At 46.3% G+C, this 15,095-nt stretch overlaps 15 non-coding genes across 15 annotated transcripts; all 15 read left to right on the top strand.

The window, feature by feature from the left end:
- Nucleotides 1–616: 616 nt before the first annotated feature.
- LOC128498457 (U4 spliceosomal RNA) lies at nucleotides 617–758 on the top strand. Its single transcript, XR_008354683.1, has one exon. It is a non-coding gene; the product is annotated as a U4 spliceosomal RNA (small nuclear RNA).
- Nucleotides 759–1,608: 850 nt separating this feature from the next.
- On the top strand, nucleotides 1,609–1,750 carry LOC128498507 (U4 spliceosomal RNA). Its single transcript, XR_008354731.1, has one exon. It is a non-coding gene; the product is annotated as a U4 spliceosomal RNA (small nuclear RNA).
- Nucleotides 1,751–2,600: 850 nt separating this feature from the next.
- LOC128498458 (U4 spliceosomal RNA) lies at nucleotides 2,601–2,742 on the top strand. Its single transcript, XR_008354684.1, has one exon. It is a non-coding gene; the product is annotated as a U4 spliceosomal RNA (small nuclear RNA).
- Nucleotides 2,743–3,590: 848 nt separating this feature from the next.
- On the top strand, nucleotides 3,591–3,732 carry LOC128498299 (U4 spliceosomal RNA). Its single transcript, XR_008354533.1, has one exon. It is a non-coding gene; the product is annotated as a U4 spliceosomal RNA (small nuclear RNA).
- Nucleotides 3,733–4,582: 850 nt separating this feature from the next.
- Nucleotides 4,583–4,724, top strand: LOC128498415 (U4 spliceosomal RNA). The gene has a single exon (XR_008354643.1). It is a non-coding gene; the product is annotated as a U4 spliceosomal RNA (small nuclear RNA).
- An 853-nt stretch (nucleotides 4,725–5,577) lies between these two features.
- LOC128498297 (U4 spliceosomal RNA) lies at nucleotides 5,578–5,719 on the top strand. Its single transcript, XR_008354532.1, has one exon. It is a non-coding gene; the product is annotated as a U4 spliceosomal RNA (small nuclear RNA).
- An 849-nt stretch (nucleotides 5,720–6,568) lies between these two features.
- LOC128498296 (U4 spliceosomal RNA) lies at nucleotides 6,569–6,710 on the top strand. Its single transcript, XR_008354531.1, has one exon. It is a non-coding gene; the product is annotated as a U4 spliceosomal RNA (small nuclear RNA).
- Nucleotides 6,711–7,560: 850 nt separating this feature from the next.
- On the top strand, nucleotides 7,561–7,702 carry LOC128498295 (U4 spliceosomal RNA). Its single transcript, XR_008354530.1, has one exon. It is a non-coding gene; the product is annotated as a U4 spliceosomal RNA (small nuclear RNA).
- Nucleotides 7,703–8,552: 850 nt separating this feature from the next.
- Nucleotides 8,553–8,694, top strand: LOC128498294 (U4 spliceosomal RNA). The gene has a single exon (XR_008354529.1). It is a non-coding gene; the product is annotated as a U4 spliceosomal RNA (small nuclear RNA).
- An 850-nt stretch (nucleotides 8,695–9,544) lies between these two features.
- LOC128498293 (U4 spliceosomal RNA) lies at nucleotides 9,545–9,686 on the top strand. The gene has a single exon (XR_008354528.1). It is a non-coding gene; the product is annotated as a U4 spliceosomal RNA (small nuclear RNA).
- Nucleotides 9,687–10,536: 850 nt separating this feature from the next.
- LOC128498292 (U4 spliceosomal RNA) lies at nucleotides 10,537–10,678 on the top strand. Its single transcript, XR_008354527.1, has one exon. It is a non-coding gene; the product is annotated as a U4 spliceosomal RNA (small nuclear RNA).
- An 850-nt stretch (nucleotides 10,679–11,528) lies between these two features.
- LOC128498291 (U4 spliceosomal RNA) lies at nucleotides 11,529–11,670 on the top strand. Its single transcript, XR_008354526.1, has one exon. It is a non-coding gene; the product is annotated as a U4 spliceosomal RNA (small nuclear RNA).
- An 850-nt stretch (nucleotides 11,671–12,520) lies between these two features.
- On the top strand, nucleotides 12,521–12,662 carry LOC128498289 (U4 spliceosomal RNA). The gene has a single exon (XR_008354525.1). It is a non-coding gene; the product is annotated as a U4 spliceosomal RNA (small nuclear RNA).
- An 850-nt stretch (nucleotides 12,663–13,512) lies between these two features.
- On the top strand, nucleotides 13,513–13,654 carry LOC128498288 (U4 spliceosomal RNA). Its single transcript, XR_008354524.1, has one exon. It is a non-coding gene; the product is annotated as a U4 spliceosomal RNA (small nuclear RNA).
- An 850-nt stretch (nucleotides 13,655–14,504) lies between these two features.
- LOC128498353 (U4 spliceosomal RNA) lies at nucleotides 14,505–14,646 on the top strand. The gene has a single exon (XR_008354584.1). It is a non-coding gene; the product is annotated as a U4 spliceosomal RNA (small nuclear RNA).
- The last annotated feature ends 449 nt before the right edge of the window (nucleotides 14,647–15,095 follow it).

The following is a 15,095-nucleotide window of genomic DNA, read 5'->3' as shown; positions in this document are numbered from 1 at the left end:
TTGGAGAATCGTCTTGCTGCCAACCCTGGAAGAAAGGCCTTAATGACTTTTCACTGAAGCTTTCCCTTTTTTGGTTTAAAGAAAGTACAGGAAGAAGCTCCCATGTATGCAGCACGTCATCCACCAGAATCTATCTTCCCCTTGTAAGAAGCCATTGGATGACGTGCCCTCCTGTGGACCTTAGCGTTGCAGCCCGTCGTGTTGACCTACCTCATATCCATCTGCCATATCTCCATGTTATATCCCGAGCCGAGGGTGCGAGTCGTCGTCGTCGTCACAAAGGACCAGCTAGGCCAATTTCATCAGAGAGGTGTGGATTTTTTATGATCCTTGACAGTTGGGAGTGCCTTTCAGCCCCATGAGGTGAAAGTGTGCATTTTGTCCCAGAAAGTAGAGGTGAGACCTCGTTTGCATTTTGCCTTAAAGATCTGGGGCTTTTCTCTGGGAAAATGTTTCCTTCTGGGCCTTTTCTAGAGACACCTTTGTCAAATGCCAGTTTAATTAGCATAACAGTTCCCACAATGCTCTGCTCTGGCTCAATGTCCACCTATGCCTAGCCAAAACCTTCATGAGCGCTCATTGGGCATGCATTATCTACCAAAGCAGCCAGAAGGTTAGCTTTGCGCAGTGGCAGTATCATAGCCCATGAGGTGTTAACCGAGGCGTGATTATTGCTAATTGAAAACTATTCCCAATACCCCGCCATGATGACTTGAAAAATAGTCAGCAATAGCAATTTTTGATAGTCTCTTGTGAGACTGGCATGCCTGGTTAAAAACAGATGAGTCACCTTAAGTCTTTGAAAGCTTGGCTGCTGTGGGCCATTAAAGAGTGGCAAAGAACTCTGCACATCTACGACGCGTTACTTTCTTCACCTGGCTTGTGTTTTTGCGACGGGTTCGGAAAGTTCTACACAGGGGGTTTTTTCATGCCAGAGCTCCTACAAGCAATATCCTCGTAAGAGCAAAAGAGAAGGAAGTAGTGCTCATTCTTTGGAGAATCGTCTTGCTGCCAACCCTGGAAGAAGGGCCTTAATGACTTTTCACTGAAGCTTTCCCTTTTTTGGTTTAAAGAAAGTACAGGAAGAAGCTCCCATGTATGCAGCACGTCATCCACCAGAATCTATCTTCCCCTTGTAAGAAGCCATTGGATGACGTGCCCTCCTGTGGACCTTAGCGTTGCAGCCCGTCGTGTTGACCTACCTCATATCCATCTGCCATATCTCCATGTTATATCCCGAGCCGAGGGTGCGAGTCGTCGTCGTCGTCACAAAGGACCAGCTAGGCCAATTTCATCAGAGAGGTGTGGATTTTTTATGATCCTTGACAGTTGGGAGTGCCTTTCAGCCCCATGAGGTGAAAGTGTGCATTTTGTCCCAGAAAGTAGAGGTGAGACCTCGTTTGCATTTTGCCTTAAAGATCTGGGGCTTTTCTCTGGGAAAATGTTTCCTTCTGGGCCTTTTCTAGAGACACCTTTGTCAAATGCCAGTTTAATTAGCATAACAGTTCCCACAATGCTCTGCTCTGGCTCAATGTCCACCTATGCCTAGCCAAAACCTTCATGAGCGCTCATTGGGCATGCATTATCTACCAAAGCAGCCAGAAGGTTAGCTTTGCGCAGTGGCAGTATCATAGCCCATGAGGTGTTAACTGAGGCGTGATTATTGCTAATTGAAAACTATTCCCAATACCCCGCCATGATGACTTGAAAAATAGTCAGCAATGGAAATTTTTGATAGTCTCTTGTGAGACTGGCATGCCTGGTTAAAAACAGATGAGTCACCTTAAGTCTTTGAAAGCTTGGCTGCTGTGGGCCATTAAAGAGTGGCAAAGAACTCTGCACATCTACGACGCGTTACTTTCTTCACCTGGCTTGTGTTTTTGCGACGGGTTCGGAAAGTTCTACACAGGGGGTTTTTTCATGCCAGAGCTCCTACAAGCAATATCCTCGTAAGAGCAAAAGAGAAGGAAGTAGTGCTCATTCTTTGGAGAATCGTCTTGCTGCCAACCCTGGAAGAAGGGCCTTAATGACTTTTCACTGAAGCTTTCCCTTTTTTGGTTTAAAGAAAGTACAGGAAGAAGCTCCCATGTATGCAGCACGTCATCCACCAGAATCTATCTTCCCCTTGTAAGAAGCCATTGGATGACGTGCCCTCCTGTGGACCTTAGCGTTGCAGCCCGTCGTGTTGACCTACCTCATATCCATCTGCCATATCTCCATGTTATATCCCGAGCCGAGGGTGCGAGTCGTCGTCGTCGTCACAAAGGACCAGCTAGGCCAATTTCATCAGAGAGGTGTGGATTTTTTATGATCCTTGACAGTTGGGAGTGCCTTTCAGCCCCATGAGGTGAAAGTGTGCATTTTGTCCCAGAAAGTAGAGGTGAGACCTCGTTTGCATTTTGCCTTAAAGATCTGGGGCTTTTCTCTGGGAAAATGTTTCCTTCTGGGCCTTTTCTAGAGACACCTTTGTCAAATGCCAGTTTAATTAGCATAACAGTTCCCACAATGCTCTGCTCTGGCTCAATGTCCACCTATGCCTAGCCAAAACCTTCATGAGCGCTCATTGGGCATGCATTATCTACCAAAGCAGCCAGAAGGTTAGCTTTGCGCAGTGGCAGTATCATAGCCCATGAGGTGTTAACCGAGGCGTGATTATTGCTAATTGAAAACTATTCCCAATACCCCGCCATGATGACTTGAAAAATAGTCAGCAATGGAAATTTTTGATAGTCTCTTGTGAGACTGGCATGCCTGGTTAAAAACAGATGAGTCACCTTAAGTCTTTGAAAGCTTGGCTGCTGTGGGCCATTAAAGAGTGGCAAAGAACTCTGCACATCTACGACGCGTTACTTTCTTCACCTGGCTTGTGTTTTTGCGACGGGTTCGGAAAGTTCTACACGGGGTTTTTTCATGCCAGAGCTCCTACAAGCAATATCCTCGTAAGAGCAAAAGAGAAGGAAGTAGTGCTCATTCTTTGGAGAATCGTCTTGCTGCCAACCCTGGAAGAAAGGCCTTAATGACTTTTCACTGAAGCTTTCCCTTTTTTGGTTTAAAGAAAGTACAGGAAGAAGCTCCCATGTATGCAGCACGTCATCCACCAGAATCTATCTTCCCCTTGTAAGAAGCCATTGGATGACGTGCCCTCCTGTGGACCTTAGCGTTGCAGCCCGTCGTGTTGACCTACCTCATATCCATCTGCCATATCTCCATGTTATATCCCGAGCCGAGGGTGCGAGTCGTCGTCGTCGTCACAAAGGACCAGCTAGGCCAATTTCATCAGAGAGGTGTGGATTTTTTATGATCCTTGACAGTTGGGAGTGCCTTTCAGCCCCATGAGGTGAAAGTGTGCATTTTGTCCCAGAAAGTAGAGGTGAGACCTCGTTTGCATTTTGCCTTAAAGATCTGGGGCTTTTCTCTGGGAAAATGTTTCCTTCTGGGCCTTTTCTAGAGACACCTTTGTCAAATGCCAGTTTAATTAGCATAACAGTTCCCACAATGCTCTGCTCTGGCTCAATGTCCACCTATGCCTAGCCAAAACCTTCATGAGCGCTCATTGGGCATGCATTATCTACCAAAGCAGCCAGAAGGTTAGCTTTGCGCAGTGGCAGTATCATAGCCCATGAGGTGTTAACCGAGGCGTGATTATTGCTAATTGAAAACTATTCCCAATACCCCGCCATGATGACTTGAAAAATAGTCAGCAATGGCAATTTTTGATAGTCTCTTGTGAGACTGGCATGCCTGGTTAAAAACAGATGAGTCACCTTAAGTCTTTGAAAGCTTGGCTGCTGTGGGCCATTAAAGAGTGGCAAAGAACTCTGCACATCTACGACACGTTACTTTCTTCACCTGGCTTGTGTTTTTGCGACGGGTTCGGAAAGTTCTACACAGGGGGTTTTTTCATGCCAGAGCTCCTACAAGCAATATCCTCGTAAGAGCAAAAGAGAAGGAAGTAGTGCTCATTCTTTGGAGAATCGTCTTGCTGCCAACCCTGGAAGAAAGGCCTTAATGACTTTTCACTGAAGCTTTCCCTTTTTTGGTTTAAAGAAAGTACAGGAAGAAGCTCCCATGTATGCAGCACGTCATCCACCAGAATCTATCTTCCCCTTGTAAGAAGCCATTGGATGACGTGCCCTCCTGTGGACCTTAGCGTTGCAGCCCGTCGTGTTGACCTACCTCATATCCATCTGCCATATCTCCATGTTATATCCCGAGCCGAGGGTGCGAGTCGTCGTCGTCGTCACAAAGGACCAGCTAGGCCAATTTCATCAGAGAGGTGTGGATTTTTTATGATCCTTGACAGTTGGGAGTGCCTTTCAGCCCCATGAGGTGAAAGTGTGCATTTTGTCCCAGAAAGTAGAGGTGAGACCTCGTTTGCATTTTGCCTTAAAGATCTGGGGCTTTTCTCTGGGAAAATGTTTCCTTCTGGGCCTTTTCTAGAGACACCTTTGTCAAATGCCAGTTTAATTAGCATAACAGTTCCCACAATGCTCTGCTCTGGCTCAATGTCCACCTATGCCTAGCCAAAACCTTCATGAGCGCTCATTGGGCATGCATTATCTACCAAAGCAGCCAGAAGGTTAGCTTTGCGCAGTGGCAGTATCATAGCCCATGAGGTGTTAACTGAGGCGTGATTATTGCTAATTGAAAACTATTCCCAATACCCCGCCATGATGACTTGAAAAATAGTCAGCAATGGCAATTTTTGATAGTCTCTTGTGAGACTGGCATGCCTGGTTAAAAACAGATGAGTCACCTTAAGTCTTTGAAAGCTTGGCTGCTGTGGGCCATTAAAGAGTGGCAAAGAACTCTGCACATCTACGACACGTTACTTTCTTCACCTGGCTTGTGTTTTTGCGACGGGTTCGGAAAGTTCTACACAGGGGGTTTTTTCATGCCAGAGCTCCTACAAGCAATATCCTCGTAAGAGCAAAAGAGAAGGAAGTAGTGCTCATTCTTTGGAGAATCGTCTTGCTGCCAACCCTGGAAGAAGGGCCTTAATGACTTTTCACTGAAGCTTTCCCTTTTTTGGTTTAAAGAAAGTACAGGAAGAAGCTCCCATGTATGCAGCACGTCATCCACCAGAATCTATCTTCCCCTTGTAAGAAGCCATTGGATGACGTGCCCTCCTGTGGACCTTAGCGTTGCAGCCCGTCGTGTTGACCTACCTCATATCCATCTGCCATATCTCCATGTTATATCCCGAGCCGAGGGTGCGAGTCGTCGTCGTCGTCGTCACAAAGGACCAGCTAGGCCAATTTCATCAGAGAGGTGTGGATTTTTTATGATCCTTGACAGTTGGGAGTGCCTTTCAGCCCCATGAGGTGAAAGTGTGCATTTTGTCCCAGAAAGTAGAGGTGAGACCTCGTTTGCATTTTGCCTTAAAGATCTGGGGCTTTTCTCTGGGAAAATGTTTCCTTCTGGGCCTTTTCTAGAGACACCTTTGTCAAATGCCAGTTTAATTAGCATAACAGTTCCCACAATGCTCTGCTCTGGCTCAATGTCCACCTATGCCTAGCCAAAACCTTCATGAGCGCTCATTGGGCATGCATTATCTACCAAAGCAGCCAGAAGGTTAGCTTTGCGCAGTGGCAGTATCATAGCCCATGAGGTGTTAACCGAGGCGTGATTATTGCTAATTGAAAACTATTCCCAATACCCCGCCATGATGACTTGAAAAATAGTCAGCAATGGCAATTTTTGATAGTCTCTTGTGAGACTGGCATGCCTGGTTAAAAACAGATGAGTCACCTTAAGTCTTTGAAAGCTTGGCTGCTGTGGGCCATTAAAGAGTGGCAAAGAACTCTGCACATCTACGACGCGTTACTTTCTTCACCTGGCTTGTGTTTTTGCGACGGGTTCGGAAAGTTCTACACGGGGTTTTTTCATGCCAGAGCTCCTACAAGCAATATCCTCGTAAGAGCAAAAGAGAAGGAAGTAGTGCTCATTCTTTGGAGAATCGTCTTGCTGCCAACCCTGGAAGAAAGGCCTTAATGACTTTTCACTGAAGCTTTCCCTTTTTTGGTTTAAAGAAAGTACAGGAAGAAGCTCCCATGTATGCAGCACGTCATCCACCAGAATCTATCTTCCCCTTGTAAGAAGCCATTGGATGACGTGCCCTCCTGTGGACCTTAGCGTTGCAGCCCGTCGTGTTGACCTACCTCATATCCATCTGCCATATCTCCATGTTATATCCCGAGCCGAGGGTGCGAGTCGTCGTCGTCGTCACAAAGGACCAGCTAGGCCAATTTCATCAGAGAGGTGTGGATTTTTTTATGATCCTTGACAGTTGGGAGTGCCTTTCAGCCCCATGAGGTGAAAGTGTGCATTTTGTCCCAGAAAGTAGAGGTGAGACCTCGTTTGCATTTTGCCTTAAAGATCTGGGGCTTTTCTCTGGGAAAATGTTTCCTTCTGGGCCTTTTCTAGAGACACCTTTGTCAAATGCCAGTTTAATTAGCATAACAGTTCCCACAATGCTCTGCTCTGGCTCAATGTCCACCTATGCCTAGCCAAAACCTTCATGAGCGCTCATTGGGCATGCATTATCTACCAAAGCAGCCAGAAGGTTAGCTTTGCGCAGTGGCAGTATCATAGCCCATGAGGTGTTAACCGAGGCGTGATTATTGCTAATTGAAAACTATTCCCAATACCCCGCCATGATGACTTGAAAAATAGTCAGCAATGGCAATTTTTGATAGTCTCTTGTGAGACTGGCATGCCTGGTTAAAAACAGATGAGTCACCTTAAGTCTTTGAAAGCTTGGCTGCTGTGGGCCATTAAAGAGTGGCAAAGAACTCTGCACATCTACGACGCGTTACTTTCTTCACCTGGCTTGTGTTTTTGCGACGGGTTCGGAAAGTTCTACACAGGGGGTTTTTTCATGCCAGAGCTCCTACAAGCAATATCCTCGTAAGAGCAAAAGAGAAGGAAGTAGTGCTCATTCTTTGGAGAATCGTCTTGCTGCCAACCCTGGAAGAAAGGCCTTAATGACTTTTCACTGAAGCTTTCCCTTTTTTGGTTTAAAGAAAGTACAGGAAGAAGCTCCCATGTATGCAGCACGTCATCCACCAGAATCTATCTTCCCCTTGTAAGAAGCCATTGGATGACGTGCCCTCCTGTGGACCTTAGCGTTGCAGCCCGTCGTGTTGACCTACCTCATATCCATCTGCCATATCTCCATGTTATATCCCGAGCCGAGGGTGCGAGTCGTCGTCGTCGTCACAAAGGACCAGCTAGGCCAATTTCATCAGAGAGGTGTGGATTTTTTATGATCCTTGACAGTTGGGAGTGCCTTTCAGCCCCATGAGGTGAAAGTGTGCATTTTGTCCCAGAAAGTAGAGGTGAGACCTCGTTTGCATTTTGCCTTAAAGATCTGGGGCTTTTCTCTGGGAAAATGTTTCCTTCTGGGCCTTTTCTAGAGACACCTTTGTCAAATGCCAGTTTAATTAGCATAACAGTTCCCACAATGCTCTGCTCTGGCTCAATGTCCACCTATGCCTAGCCAAAACCTTCATGAGCGCTCATTGGGCATGCATTATCTACCAAAGCAGCCAGAAGGTTAGCTTTGCGCAGTGGCAGTATCATAGCCCATGAGGTGTTAACCGAGGCGTGATTATTGCTAATTGAAAACTATTCCCAATACCCCGCCATGATGACTTGAAAAATAGTCAGCAATGGCAATTTTTGATAGTCTCTTGTGAGACTGGCATGCCTGGTTAAAAACAGATGAGTCACCTTAAGTCTTTGAAAGCTTGGCTGCTGTGGGCCATTAAAGAGTGGCAAAGAACTCTGCACATCTACGACACGTTACTTTCTTCACCTGGCTTGTGTTTTTGCGACGGGTTCGGAAAGTTCTACACAGGGGGTTTTTTCATGCCAGAGCTCCTACAAGCAATATCCTCGTAAGAGCAAAAGAGAAGGAAGTAGTGCTCATTCTTTGGAGAATCGTCTTGCTGCCAACCCTGGAAGAAAGGCCTTAATGACTTTTCACTGAAGCTTTCCCTTTTTTGGTTTAAAGAAAGTACAGGAAGAAGCTCCCATGTATGCAGCACGTCATCCACCAGAATCTATCTTCCCCTTGTAAGAAGCCATTGGATGACGTGCCCTCCTGTGGACCTTAGCGTTGCAGCCCGTCGTGTTGACCTACCTCATATCCATCTGCCATATCTCCATGTTATATCCCGAGCCGAGGGTGCGAGTCGTCGTCGTCGTCACAAAGGACCAGCTAGGCCAATTTCATCAGAGAGGTGTGGATTTTTTATGATCCTTGACAGTTGGGAGTGCCTTTCAGCCCCATGAGGTGAAAGTGTGCATTTTGTCCCAGAAAGTAGAGGTGAGACCTCGTTTGCATTTTGCCTTAAAGATCTGGGGCTTTTCTCTGGGAAAATGTTTCCTTCTGGGCCTTTTCTAGAGACACCTTTGTCAAATGCCAGTTTAATTAGCATAACAGTTCCCACAATGCTCTGCTCTGGCTCAATGTCCACCTATGCCTAGCCAAAACCTTCATGAGCGCTCATTGGGCATGCATTATCTACCAAAGCAGCCAGAAGGTTAGCTTTGCGCAGTGGCAGTATCATAGCCCATGAGGTGTTAACCGAGGCGTGATTATTGCTAATTGAAAACTATTCCCAATACCCCGCCATGATGACTTGAAAAATAGTCAGCAATGGCAATTTTTGATAGTCTCTTGTGAGACTGGCATGCCTGGTTAAAAACAGATGAGTCACCTTAAGTCTTTGAAAGCTTGGCTGCTGTGGGCCATTAAAGAGTGGCAAAGAACTCTGCACATCTACGACACGTTACTTTCTTCACCTGGCTTGTGTTTTTGCGACGGGTTCGGAAAGTTCTACACAGGGGGTTTTTTCATGCCAGAGCTCCTACAAGCAATATCCTCGTAAGAGCAAAAGAGAAGGAAGTAGTGCTCATTCTTTGGAGAATCGTCTTGCTGCCAACCCTGGAAGAAAGGCCTTAATGACTTTTCACTGAAGCTTTCCCTTTTTTGGTTTAAAGAAAGTACAGGAAGAAGCTCCCATGTATGCAGCACATCATCCACCAGAATCTATCTTCCCCTTGTAAGAAGCCATTGGATGACGTGCCCTCCTGTGGACCTTAGCGTTGCAGCCCGTCGTGTTGACCTACCTCATATCCATCTGCCATATCTCCATGTTATATCCCGAGCCGAGGGTGCGAGTCGTCGTCGTCGTCACAAAGGACCAGCTAGGCCAATTTCATCAGAGAGGTGTGGATTTTTTATGATCCTTGACAGTTGGGAGTGCCTTTCAGCCCCATGAGGTGAAAGTGTGCATTTTGTCCCAGAAAGTAGAGGTGAGACCTCGTTTGCATTTTGCCTTAAAGATCTGGGGCTTTTCTCTGGGAAAATGTTTCCTTCTGGGCCTTTTCTAGAGACACCTTTGTCAAATGCCAGTTTAATTAGCATAACAGTTCCCACAATGCTCTGCTCTGGCTCAATGTCCACCTATGCCTAGCCAAAACCTTCATGAGCGCTCATTGGGCATGCATTATCTACCAAAGCAGCCAGAAGGTTAGCTTTGCGCAGTGGCAGTATCATAGCCCATGAGGTGTTAACCGAGGCGTGATTATTGCTAATTGAAAACTATTCCCAATACCCCGCCATGATGACTTGAAAAATAGTCAGCAATGGCAATTTTTGATAGTCTCTTGTGAGACTGGCATGCCTGGTTAAAAACAGATGAGTCACCTTAAGTCTTTGAAAGCTTGGCTGCTGTGGGCCATTAAAGAGTGGCAAAGAACTCTGCACATCTACGACGCGTTACTTTCTTCACCTGGCTTGTGTTTTTGCGACGGGTTCGGAAAGTTCTACACAGGGGGTTTTTTCATGCCAGAGCTCCTACAAGCAATATCCTCGTAAGAGCAAAAGAGAAGGAAGTAGTGCTCATTCTTTGGAGAATCGTCTTGCTGCCAACCCTGGAAGAAAGGCCTTAATGACTTTTCACTGAAGCTTTCCCTTTTTTGGTTTAAAGAAAGTACAGGAAGAAGCTCCCATGTATGCAGCACGTCATCCACCAGAATCTATCTTCCCCTTGTAAGAAGCCATTGGATGACGTGCCCTCCTGTGGACCTTAGCGTTGCAGCCCGTCGTGTTGACCTACCTCATATCCATCTGCCATATCTCCATGTTATATCCCGAGCCGAGGGTGCGAGTCGTCGTCGTCGTCACAAAGGACCAGCTAGGCCAATTTCATCAGAGAGGTGTGGATTTTTTATGATCCTTGACAGTTGGGAGTGCCTTTCAGCCCCATGAGGTGAAAGTGTGCATTTTGTCCCAGAAAGTAGAGGTGAGACCTCGTTTGCATTTTGCCTTAAAGATCTGGGGCTTTTCTCTGGGAAAATGTTTCCTTCTGGGCCTTTTCTAGAGACACCTTTGTCAAATGCCAGTTTAATTAGCATAACAGTTCCCACAATGCTCTGCTCTGGCTCAATGTCCACCTATGCCTAGCCAAAACCTTCATGAGCGCTCATTGGGCATGCATTATCTACCAAAGCAGCCAGAAGGTTAGCTTTGCGCAGTGGCAGTATCATAGCCCATGAGGTGTTAACCGAGGCGTGATTATTGCTAATTGAAAACTATTCCCAATACCCCGCCATGATGACTTGAAAAATAGTCAGCAATGGCAATTTTTGATAGTCTCTTGTGAGACTGGCATGCCTGGTTAAAAACAGATGAGTCACCTTAAGTCTTTGAAAGCTTGGCTGCTGTGGGCCATTAAAGAGTGGCAAAGAACTCTGCACATCTACGACACGTTACTTTCTTCACCTGGCTTGTGTTTTTGCGACGGGTTCGGAAAGTTCTACACAGGGGGTTTTTTCATGCCAGAGCTCCTACAAGCAATATCCTCGTAAGAGCAAAAGAGAAGGAAGTAGTGCTCATTCTTTGGAGAATCGTCTTGCTGCCAATCCTGGAAGAAGGGCCTTAATGACTTTTTACTGAAGCTTTCCCTTTTTTGGTTTAAAGAAAGTACAGGAAGAAGCTCCCATGTATGCAGCACGTCATCCACCAGAATCTATCTTCCCCTTGTAAGAAGCCATTGGATGACGTGCCCTCCTGTGGACCTTAGCGTTGCAGCCCGTCGTGTTGACCTACCTCATATCCATCTGCCATATCTCCATGTTATATCCCGAGCCGAGGGTGCGAGTCGTCGTCGTCGTCACAAAGGACCAGCTAGGCCAATTTCATCAGAGAGGTGTGGATTTTTTATGATCCTTGACAGTTGGGAGTGCCTTTCAGCCCCATGAGGTGAAAGTGTGCATTTTGTCCCAGAAAGTAGAGGTGAGACCTCGTTTGCATTTTGCCTTAAAGATCTGGGGCTTTTCTCTGGGAAAATGTTTCCTTCTGGGCCTTTTCTAGAGACACCTTTGTCAAATGCCAGTTTAATTAGCATAACAGTTCCCACAATGCTCTGCTCTGGCTCAATGTCCACCTATGCCTAGCCAAAACCTTCATGAGCGCTCATTGGGCATGCATTATCTACCAAAGCAGCCAGAAGGTTAGCTTTGCGCAGTGGCAGTATCATAGCCCATGAGGTGTTAACCGAGGCGTGATTATTGCTAATTGAAAACTATTCCCAATACCCCGCCATGATGACTTGAAAAATAGTCAGCAATGGCAATTTTTGATAGTCTCTTGTGAGACTGGCATGCCTGGTTAAAAACAGATGAGTCACCTTAAGTCTTTGAAAGCTTGGCTGCTGTGGGCCATTAAAGAGTGGCAAAGAACTCTGCACATCTACGACACGTTACTTTCTTCACCTGGCTTGTGTTTTTGCGACGGGTTCGGAAAGTTCTACACAGGGGGTTTTTTCATGCCAGAGCTCCTACAAGCAATATCCTCGTAAGAGCAAAAGAGAAGGAAGTAGTGCTCATTCTTTGGAGAATCGTCTTGCTGCCAACCCTGGAAGAAGGGCCTTAATGACTTTTCACTGAAGCTTTCCCTTTTTTGGTTTAAAGAAAGTACAGGAAGAAGCTCCCATGTATGCAGCACGTCATCCACCAGAATCTATCTTCCCCTTGTAAGAAGCCATTGGATGACGTGCCCTCCTGTGGACCTTAGCGTTGCAGCCCGTCGTGTTGACCTACCTCATATCCATCTGCCATATCTCCATGTTATATCCCGAGCCGAGGGTGCGAGTCGTCGTCGTCGTCACAAAGGACCAGCTAGGCCAATTTCATCAGAGAGGTGTGGATTTTTTATGATCCTTGACAGTTGGGAGTGCCTTTCAGCCCCATGAGGTGAAAGTGTGCATTTTGTCCCAGAAAGTAGAGGTGAGACCTCGTTTGCATTTTGCCTTAACGATCTGGGGCTTTTCTCTGGGAAAATGTTTCCTTCTGGGCCTTTTCTAGAGACACCTTTGTCAAATGCCAGTTTAATTAGCATAACAGTTCCCACAATGCTCTGCTCTGGCTCAATGTCCACCTATGCCTAGCCAAAACCTTCATGAGCGCTCATTGGGCATGCATTATCTACCAAAGCAGCCAGAAGGTTAGCTTTGCGCAGTGGCAGTATCATAGCCCATGAGGTGTTAACCGAGGCGTGATTATTGCTAATTGAAAACTATTCCCAATACCCCGCCATGATGACTTGAAAAATAGTCAGCAATGGCAATTTTTGATAGTCTCTTGTGAGACTGGCATGCCTGGTTAAAAACAGATGAGTCAACTTAAGTCTTTGAAAGCTTGGCTGCTGTGGGCCATTAAAGAGTGGCAAAGAACTCTGCACATCTACGACACGTTACTTTCTTCACCTGGCTTGTGTTTTTGCGACGGGTTCGGAAAGTTCTACACAGGGGGTTTTTTCATGCCAGAGCTCCTACAAGCAATATCCTCGTAAGAGCAAAAGAGAAGGAAGTAGTGCTCATTCTTTGGAGAATCGTCTTGCTGCCAACCCTGGAAGAAAGGCCTTAATGACTTTTCACTGAAGCTTTCCCTTTTTTGGTTTAAAGAAAGTACAGGAAGAAGCTCCCATGTATGCAGCACGTCATCCACCAGAATCTATCTTCCCCTTGTAAGAAGCCATTGGATGACGTGCCCTCCTGTGGACCTTAGCGTTGCAGCCCGTCGTGTTGACCTACCTCATATCCATCTGCCATATCTCCATGTTATATCCCGAGCCGAGGGTGCGAGTCGTCGTCGTCGTCACAAAGGACCAGCTAGGCCAATTTCATCAGAGAGGTGTGGATTTTTTATGATCCTTGACAGTTGGGAGTGCCTTTCAGCCCCATGAGGTGAAAGTGTGCATTTTGTCCCAGAAAGTAGAGGTGAGACCTCGTTTGCATTTTGCCTTAAAGATCTGGGGCTTTTCTCTGGGAAAATGTTTCCTTCTGGGCCTTTTCTAGAGACACCTTTGTCAAATGCCAGTTTAATTAGCATAACAGTTCCCACAATGCTCTGCTCTGGCTCAATGTCCACCTATGCCTAGCCAAAACCTTCATGAGCGCTCATTGGGCATGCATTATCTACCAAAGCAGCCAGAAGGTTAGCTTTGCGCAGTGGCAGTATCATAGCCCATGAGGTGTTAACCGAGGCGTGATTATTGCTAATTGAAAACTATTCCCAATACCCCGCCATGATGACTTGAAAAATAGTCAGCAATGGCAATTTTTGATAGTCTCTTGTGAGACTGGCATGCCTGGTTAAAAACAGATGAGTCACCTTAAGTCTTTGAAAGCTTGGCTGCTGTGGGCCATTAAAGAGTGGCAAAGAACTCTGCACATCTACGACACGTTACTTTCTTCACCTGGCTTGTGTTTTTGCGACGGGTTCGGAAAGTTCTACACAGGGGGTTTTTTCATGCCAGAGCTCCTACAAGCAATATCCTCGTAAGAGCAAAAGAGAAGGAAGTAGTGCTCATTCTTTGGAGAATCGTCTTGCTGCCAACCCTGGAAGAAAGGCCTTAATGACTTTTCACTGAAGCTTTCCCTTTTTTGGTTTAAAGAAAGTACAGGAAGAAGCTCCCATGTATGCAGCACGTCATCCACCAGAATCTATCTTCCCCTTGTAAGAAGCCATTGGATGACGTGCCCTCCTGTGGACCTTAGCGTTGCAGCCCGTCGTGTTGACCTACCTCATATCCATCTGCCATATCTCCATGTTATATCCCGAGCCGAGGGTGCGAGTCGTCGTCGTCGTCACAAAGGACCAGCTAGGCCAATTTCATCAGAGAGGTGTGGATTTTTTATGATCCTTGACAGTTGGGAGTGCCTTTCAGCCCCATGAGGTGAAAGTGTGCATTTTGTCCCAGAAAGTAGAGGTGAGACCTCGTTTGCATTTTGCCTTAAAGATCTGGGGCTTTTCTCTGGGAAAATGTTTCCTTCTGGGCCTTTTCTAGAGACACCTTTGTCAAATGCCAGTTTAATTAGCATAACAGTTCCCACAATGCTCTGCTCTGGCTCAATGTCCACCTATGCCTAGCCAAAACCTTCATGAGCGCTCATTGGGCATGCATTATCTACCAAAGCAGCCAGAAGGTTAGCTTTGCGCAGTGGTAGTATCATAGCCCATGAGGTGTTAACCGAGGCGTGATTATTGCTAATTGAAAACTATTCCCAATACCCCGCCATGATGACTTGAAAAATAGTCAGCAATGGCAATTTTTGATAGTCTCTTGTGAGACTGGCATGCCTGGTTAAAAACAGATGAGTCACCTTAAGTCTTTGAAAGCTTGGCTGCTGTGGGCCATTAAAGAGTGGCAAAGAACTCTGCACATCTACGACACGTTACTTTCTTCACCTGGCTTGTGTTTTTGCGACGGGTTCGGAAAGTTCTACACAGGGGGTTTTTTCATGCCAGAGCTCCTACAAGCAATATCCTCGTAAGAGCAAAAGAGAAGGAAGTAGTGCTCATTCTTTGGAGAATCGTCTTGCTGCCAACCCTGGAAGAAAGGCCTTAATGACTTTTCACTGAAGCTTTCCCTTTTTTGGTTTAAAGAAAGTACAGGAAGAAGCTCCCATGTATGCAGCACGTCATCCACCAGAATCTATCTTCCCCTTGTAAGAAGCCATTGGATGACGTGCCCTCCTGTGGACCTTAGCGTTGCAGCCCGTCGTGTTGACCTACCTCAT

Source organism: Spea bombifrons, chromosome 5, assembly GCF_027358695.1.
Source record: "Spea bombifrons isolate aSpeBom1 chromosome 5, aSpeBom1.2.pri, whole genome shotgun sequence".
NCBI classification, from domain to species: Eukaryota; Metazoa; Chordata; class Amphibia; order Anura; family Pelobatidae; genus Spea; species Spea bombifrons.
The sequence above is the reverse complement of the archived record's forward strand: the minus strand, read 5'-3'. Positions and strand labels throughout refer to the sequence as shown.